The 7,674-nt window shown below is 31.7% G+C and overlaps 1 pseudogene; it reads right to left on the minus strand.

Moving 5' to 3' along the window:
• Positions 1-397: 397 nt before the first annotated feature.
• On the minus strand, positions 398-555 carry LOC138993577 (U2 spliceosomal RNA; annotated as a pseudogene).
• Between the last annotated feature and the right edge of the window lie 7,119 nt (positions 556-7,674).

Genomic DNA, 7,674 nt, shown 5'->3' on the forward strand with positions numbered 1-7,674 from the left:
AGGACTTAGTATTGCCATTTTTTAAAAAATTACTCTCTGTTTTTTTTTTTTTGTTGTTGTTGTTGTTCCTTTCTCTCTTGCCCTTTCTCTTTGTGAATTGATGTTTTGTAGGGGAATACTTTTATTCTTTTTTTTTTTTCTTTGTGAAACTCATAGAAATTCTCCCAAACTATCTGCTGTCTCATTCAAAAAGTATATCTACTCTTACTGGCTCTGTGACATTTATATATGAGAAAATCATTATATATAAGAAATGTGTTTTTATAGACATCAGTTTTATTATATAAAGCAGGGTAGAAGAGCAGTCTTTAATTCATAGGGCTGTTGTGAGAATTAAATGAAGTGCTACATAATTTTTTATGAAGAATTCAATAAATGCTAAGCATATTTATATTTATTGGCCAAATTTTATGTCCCATTTATTGACTATGAGGGTAATGTTGTACCATGTGAATCCAACCACCTGTCATGTTCCAAGATTAAGGTCAAATTTTGCAGGGACTCATTGTGCATTTGATACTACACTTGATCTTAGCCAAAAGGCCGAGAAGCGATTCATTGTGCATTTGTAAAAGAACAGATATTTTTTAAGAGACAACAGAAATGCACAGAGGTCAAGATTCAGCAGGTGAAGATAAGGAATAGGCTCCCTGATAGTCACATTACTCCCCCATGGACTACATCAGCACCAGGGTTTCTCTCGCCCTTAGAATGAAAATGTTCTCTTCCTATTATACCTTTCTTGTCTTTTATTCTCCTTTCTTAAAGCATACTTGAGTAGAGCAGTATTGTTTATGTTGGAAAATTCAGTCTTAAACTGGGGTTGCCAACTTTTTGTGTGTGTAAAAGTAAGTTGGGGAGAGATGGATCAACGCTATTTTGAAAGAGGTCTTCACTATATTTATAGTGTAATGTGTCAAATTGATTGTACATTCCTTAGATTTTTATAGATGAGTGGGATAATTCCTTTACATTCAATGCTGATAAAGCAGACTGAATTATATGAACATTACAGTGGACCTGTGAAGAAGCTGTGATTGATCACAGTATGGAGGGAATTTGGGAAGAAATTATTACTGTTATATCTGTTTTAGTTAAAATTGGTTATTATCAACTGTAAGCAGAATTCTAGATTTGAGGAATATTTCAAAATGATCATTGAGATTGTTCAGTTTATTATTTCTAAGACACAGAATCACAGAATATTCTTTGACTAATCACATACCATCAGATTATAGTATAACAGCTGAGAGTGTTGGTACTGGAGTCATGATCTAGCAATTAACTCCGGGTGCACCAACTGTGTGACTTTGAGAAAGTTATTAAACAAATATAGATCTTATAGTTCTTGCTGGGATAAGAGGAAAATTAAACTCTAATTTTAAGTAGACAGATAAAAATACAATTCATTGCCCTGGCTGGTTTGGTTCAGCATCAGCCTGTGTTCTGAAGTGTTCCAGGTTCAATTCTAGCCAAGGGCACATGCCTGGGTTGTGGGCTTGATCCCCAGTGGGGGGCGTGCACAAGGCAGCCAATCAATGATTCTCTCTCACCATTGATGTTTCTCTCTTCCTCTCCCTTTCTCTCTGAAATCAATAAAAATATATTTAAATATATGTGTGTGTGTGTGTGTGTGTAACTCATGTAACACCCTCCACAGAGTGTCTCGCTCTAAGTGTCCCATAAAGATTAGCTTTTATTAAATTGTACTATGTTTTTATATTGAAACTTACATGAATTATTTCCTTCTTTTACATAGTAAATCACTATTTCTGATAAAAGTAGAACTTTAATATTCTATTATGATTTTCATATTAAAGATGACCTTGTGTTCTATTTTTTCAATAATTCTTATTATTTTTTATCTACTATAAACATGAAATGATCGATAACTCAATAGACATAAAGTCTATGTTAAAATTTAAAAAGACATCTTTTTCCAGTTTTATTAAAGAATAATTGGCAACTAAAATTGTATATATTAAAGATGTACAATTTGATGGTTTGACATAGGTACATACACATTGTGAGATAGTCATCACAATAAAGCTAAATAAATTTATCATTTCATGTAATTATTTTTATTGTGTGTGTGATGTATAAACATAAAATCTATCCTTTAAGAAGTTTCAAGTATATCACAGTCATATTGTTATACTTCAGATCTCTAGAACTGATTCATCTTGCATCAAAGGAAACTTTTTGCCCTTTGAACAACACTCCTCATTTCTTCCTCCCAACTTGCTCCTGTAACCACCATTCTACTCTCTGCTTCTATGAGTTTGACCTGTCTGATAAGGTTGAAACGAAAATTAGAATATATATACTAAAATACTTAGAGTTATTTTTTGTTAGTAGGTTCTACATTGACTTGTGCTTTAGTTACTGTCATGTTCATTCTAATAAAAACTTGCAAATTTCAAAATGTAATACTGGTGAATTTAGAATAACACAACTATCTCAGAAATACTTGAAAAAGACTTACATATATAGTAAATGGTAAATATATATTTTAAAAGTTAAAAGCATCACTATACTTAACACAATTAAAACTGTGATAGGATATGACCTTCTGCTTTTCAATTAGAGATGTATACTGTAAAAAAACAAAAAGAAAACAATATTATGAGCAGAGCCATCAATGGTTAAAGAAAAAAAAAATCCCATGCATTTGCATTGTGATATGTTCTCTATCTAATGAAGTGGTTCTCAACCTGTGGGTCGCGACCCCTTTGGCAGTCGAATGACCTTTTCACAGGGGTCGCCTAAGACCATCCTGCATATCAGATATTTACATTACGATTCATAACAGTAGCAACATTACAGTTATGAAGTAGCAACGAAAATAATTTTATGGTTGGGACACAACATGAGGAACTGTATTTAAAGGGCCAGAAGGTTGAGAACCACTGAATTCTAATCTATTTCTAACATGAACTTCTATAATACTATCTTTTTATTGGTATTATAAATATATAATGATTTAAATAAAAGCAAATTTTATTTATTCCATTGCAAATTGGATGCAAACAATATCAAACAAAAATTCAAGCCACATTTTATATAAAACAGAAATTTATGCAATTGAGCTTAGTTTATTTCAGACTGCTAAAACTAGACTATCTGGGTTGTACTTTGGTTCCAACATTTACTAATTGTATTACCTTATTTAATATCTCTAAGATTCTGTTCTTTCATTTATATAATGTGACTGCTAATAGCTATTTCTGAGATATCTGAGTTAGTAAGCTTTTAATGTATTTACCACTGTTACCATCAATATTTTAATTATTATATTTAGGGCTAATTTTTAATCAACAAGGGAGTAAAATTACTCTAATATTGAAAATGTCTCACTCTTGCAGCGGTTCTCAACCTGTGGGTCTCGACCATCGGAAAACACATATAGCATATCAGATATTTACATTACGATTCATAACAGTAGCAAAATTATAGTTATGAAGTAGCAACGAAAATAATTTTATGGTTGGGGGGTCACTACAACATAAGGAACTGTATTAAAGGGTTGTGGCATTAGGAAGGTTGAGAACCACTGCTTTAGAACAACACTGATCTACTTCTTTAATGAAAAGTACATTGCTCTTTCATAATATCAGAGGTCATTATTTTTATTCACACTGGTACTCTACATATCTTTACAAGTCTAAAATCTATCATATGCCATCTGTAATCCCCAAAGCTTTGCAAATCAAATCTGTGTGTGTATTAATTTTGTTTATATTTTGCTCATTTGTCCACAGATCCGAAACTAATCTTAATTCATTTGGTAATAAAGCTTGACCAAAACTGATGTCAGACTTTTTAAAGTCTTTATCCCACACATGTGGGTTGGTTTTGGTACATATATGTCAGTGATTGGTTGTGAAATAAAGGATTGTAATCTTTTACATGGTTTATGCATCCTTTTATCTTTCTAAAGTAAAGAAAGGTTAAAAGCACATTTGGCTCCTACGTCTCAGAAAATGAACTACAGATGTTTAACTTTCATTAAGTTATTTTCATGCCACTGCACATTTATTTGTACACTCTACATGTGAATGGTAAATGAAACATAATACTCGTGCACAATAAAAAATCTAACACAATCATCTCGTTAGTACGTTTTATATTGCAATGACTAGTCTTGACACCAAGTTAACTTTATTTCTAATCAATCCTGTCTATATTTGAATCACCACTTCTAAAATGACACTATAAGTTAAGAAAATATATCTAATTTATATCAATGTAAAGATAGTGATTATTTTGCTTTTATTTTTATATTAAATTTATTGGGGTAACATTGGTCAATGGTATTACATAAGTTTACAGGTGTACAATTTTATAATATATTATCTGTATATTCTATTGTGTGCTCACCACCCAAAGTCTAGTCTCCTTTTGTCTTCATGTATTTGACCCCCTTCACACTTCCCCACTCTCCTAATCATCACATTGTCTGTTTCTAAGATTTTATTTTGTTTATTTGTTGCTCTTTGTTTTGTATCCCAATGTGAGTAAAATCTGTTTGCTATCGTTCTTGTCCTTTGCTGTCTGACTTAGCATAATACTCTCAAGATCTATCCATATTATGCAAATGGAAATATTTAATCTTATTTGTAGATGCGTAAATTGTGTATAAGTACCACATCTTATTCTACTGTGTATAAGTACCACATCTTCTTTATCTAATTACCTGTTGAAGGACACTTGTTTTCATGTCTTGGTTATTGTGAATAAGGCTGTGATAAACATAGGGGTACATATATCTTTATGTTTTCAAAATTTGGGGGTAGATACCCAGAATAAACATTGCTGGGTCCCATGGTAGCTCTATTGAAGAAGTTTCAGAATATTTTCCATAGAAGCTGCAATAATTTATGTTCCCTTTTTTCCATTCTAACAGGTGTGAGGTGACACTGTGATTTTGATTTACATTTTTCTAGTACCAAGTGAAGTTGAACATATTTTCATATATCTGTGGGCCATCTGTATATCTTCTTGAGAAAAGTGTCTATCCTCCACCCATTTTTAATTGATCTTTTGTTGTGTCTTGTAGTTGAGTTGTATGAGTTATTGAGTATTGGCCCCTTATCCGAGATATCATTTGCAAATATCCACTTCCATTTGGTTAGTTGCTTTATTCTTTTTTGATGGTTTCTTTTGCTGTTCAGAAGCTTTTGCAATCTGATGTAATCTCATTCATTAATTTTTAATTCCTTTGCTTATGCAATAAAGTTCACACACACACACACACACACACACACCCTCTGAGACCAAGGTCCCTGAGTTTAGCACCTATTTTTCTTCTATGATTCTATTGTTTCAGGTCTTAGATTAACATCTTTAATCTACTTAGAGTTAATATGTGTATGATATTAGATATCATTCTTTTGCATACGGCTTTTCCATTTTCCCATTTATTGACGAGGCTATCTTTTCTCCATTGTATGTTTTTGGCTTATTTGTCAAAAATTAGTTGTCTATGTATGGATGGACTTATTTCTGGGCTCTCAATTCTGTTCCGTTGGTCTGTGTGTCTATACTCACTGACAACACTGTACTGTTTTGATTATTGTAGCTCTGTAGTATAGTTATAGTTTGAAGTCAAGGAGTATGATACTTCCAGTATCATACTTAGTTTTGCTCATTTTACCCAAGAATGCTTTGACTATTCAGAGTCTTTGGTGATTCTGTACAAATCTGGAGATTTTTTGTTCTATGTCTATAAAAAATGACATTGGGTTTTGATAGCGATTGCCTTAAATCTGTATATTGCTTTAGAGAATATGGCTATTTTAACAATATTCTTCTAATCCATGTCCATAAATATAAAATATCTTTCCATTTATTTGTGTCTTCAACATATTTTAGCAATGTCTGTAGTTTTCAGTGTATAGGTCCTTTACTCCCTTTATTAAGTTTATTCTTAGGTATTTTATCATTTTATTGCAATTGTAAATGGATTTTTTCCTTCATTTTTTCCCTGATATTTCATTGTTAGTATATAAAAATGCAGTGGACTTTTGTATATTGATTTTGTATCCTGCAATTTTACAGTGTTTGTTTATTGTTTCTAATAGTATTTTGGTGGAATCTTAAAGTTTTCTCTAGATAGCATTGTGTCATCTACATAGTGTTTCTTTATCAGTCCCAATTTGGATGGAATTTCTTTCTTTCTTTTGCCTGATTGCTCTGGCTAGGACTTCCAGTACTATGTTGAATAACAGTGGCAAAAGCCAGCATCCTTGTTTCTTTGTTTTTTCCTGATGTTATTCACCAGTGAGTATGATATTAGCTGAGGGTTTGTCATATATGGCTTTCATTATATCGAGGTACTTTCTGTCTATACCCAATTTAGTAAGTGTTTATTATAAATGGATGTTGTATCTTGTCAAATACTTTTTCTGCAACTATTGATATGAACATCTGATTTTTATATTTTATTTTGTTAATGTGATGTATTGCAATGATTGATGTGGATATGTTGAGGAGTTTTGCACCTATGTTTATCAGAGATATAGGCCTGTAATTTCCTGTTTTTGCTTTGTCCTGATATCAGAGTAATGGTGGCCTTGTAAGGAAGTATTCCTACTTCTTTAAATTTTGTTAGGGTTTGAGAAGGATGGATATTAAATATTATTTAAGTGTTTGGTGGAATTCACCAGTGAAGCCATGTAGTCCTGGACTTTCATTTTCTTAGGAAGGTTTTTGATTGCTGTTACAATTTTTTTACTGTTGGTCTATTTAGGTTTTCCAGTTCTTTCTGGTTTAGTCCAGGAAAGTTATATACTTCTAAAATTTGTCCATTTCTTCTTGGTTATCAAATATTGTGGCAGATAGCCTTTCATAGCATTCTTGTATATTTCTTAGGTGTCCATTGTAACTTTCCTTCTTTCATTTCTCACTTTTTTCTTTAGTGAGTGTAGACAGAAGTTTGCCAATTTTATTAATCTTTTCAAAGAATTAGCTTCTTGTTTCATTATTTTTTCCACTCTTTTTAGTTAATTCTGCCCTACTTTTCTTCCTTAAGCTTACTTTGGGCTTTGCTCTTCTTGTTTGAGTTCTTTAAGGTTTAATGTTATATTGCTTATTTAATTTTTTTTCCGATTATTGAGGTAGGCTTGCAATCCTATAAACTTCCCTCTTAATACCACTTTTGCTGTAATACAAAATTTTTGATAACATCATATTGTCATCTTCATTTGTTTTTAGATATCTTTTCATCTTTTTATTTTTTGATCCAATAGTTGTTCTATCTCTACACATTTGTGGTTTTTCCAGCTTTCTTCTTGTAGTTGGTTTCCAGTTTCATACTGTTATAGTCAGAAAATATGCTTGGTATGATTTCAATCTTCTTAAATTTATTGAGACTTGTTTTCTGCCCCAACATATGGTCTATCTTTGAGAATGTTCTTTCATTTTGGGATAGAAAGCTCTATAAATAGCAATCATTTCCATTTGGTCTAATGTGTCATTAAGGTCAAAATTTCCTTACTGACATTCTATCTGGATGGTCTATAAATGTCCTTACTAAAAGTTGTTAATATCACTGGTATTGTAAAATTTACTCTGAGTGCTTTGTATAAATGTTACACTTTCAATTTATGACTGAGTGTAAAAGGGTGGACAATTACAAATATTTTAACATCTGATCCTAACTTGAATAAACAT

Source organism: Myotis yumanensis, unplaced genomic scaffold (genome assembly GCF_028538775.1).
Source record: "Myotis yumanensis isolate MYYU_CA2020_CCGP unplaced genomic scaffold, mMyoYum1.0.hap1 SCAF_15, whole genome shotgun sequence".
Classification (NCBI taxonomy): domain Eukaryota; kingdom Metazoa; phylum Chordata; class Mammalia; order Chiroptera; family Vespertilionidae; genus Myotis; species Myotis yumanensis.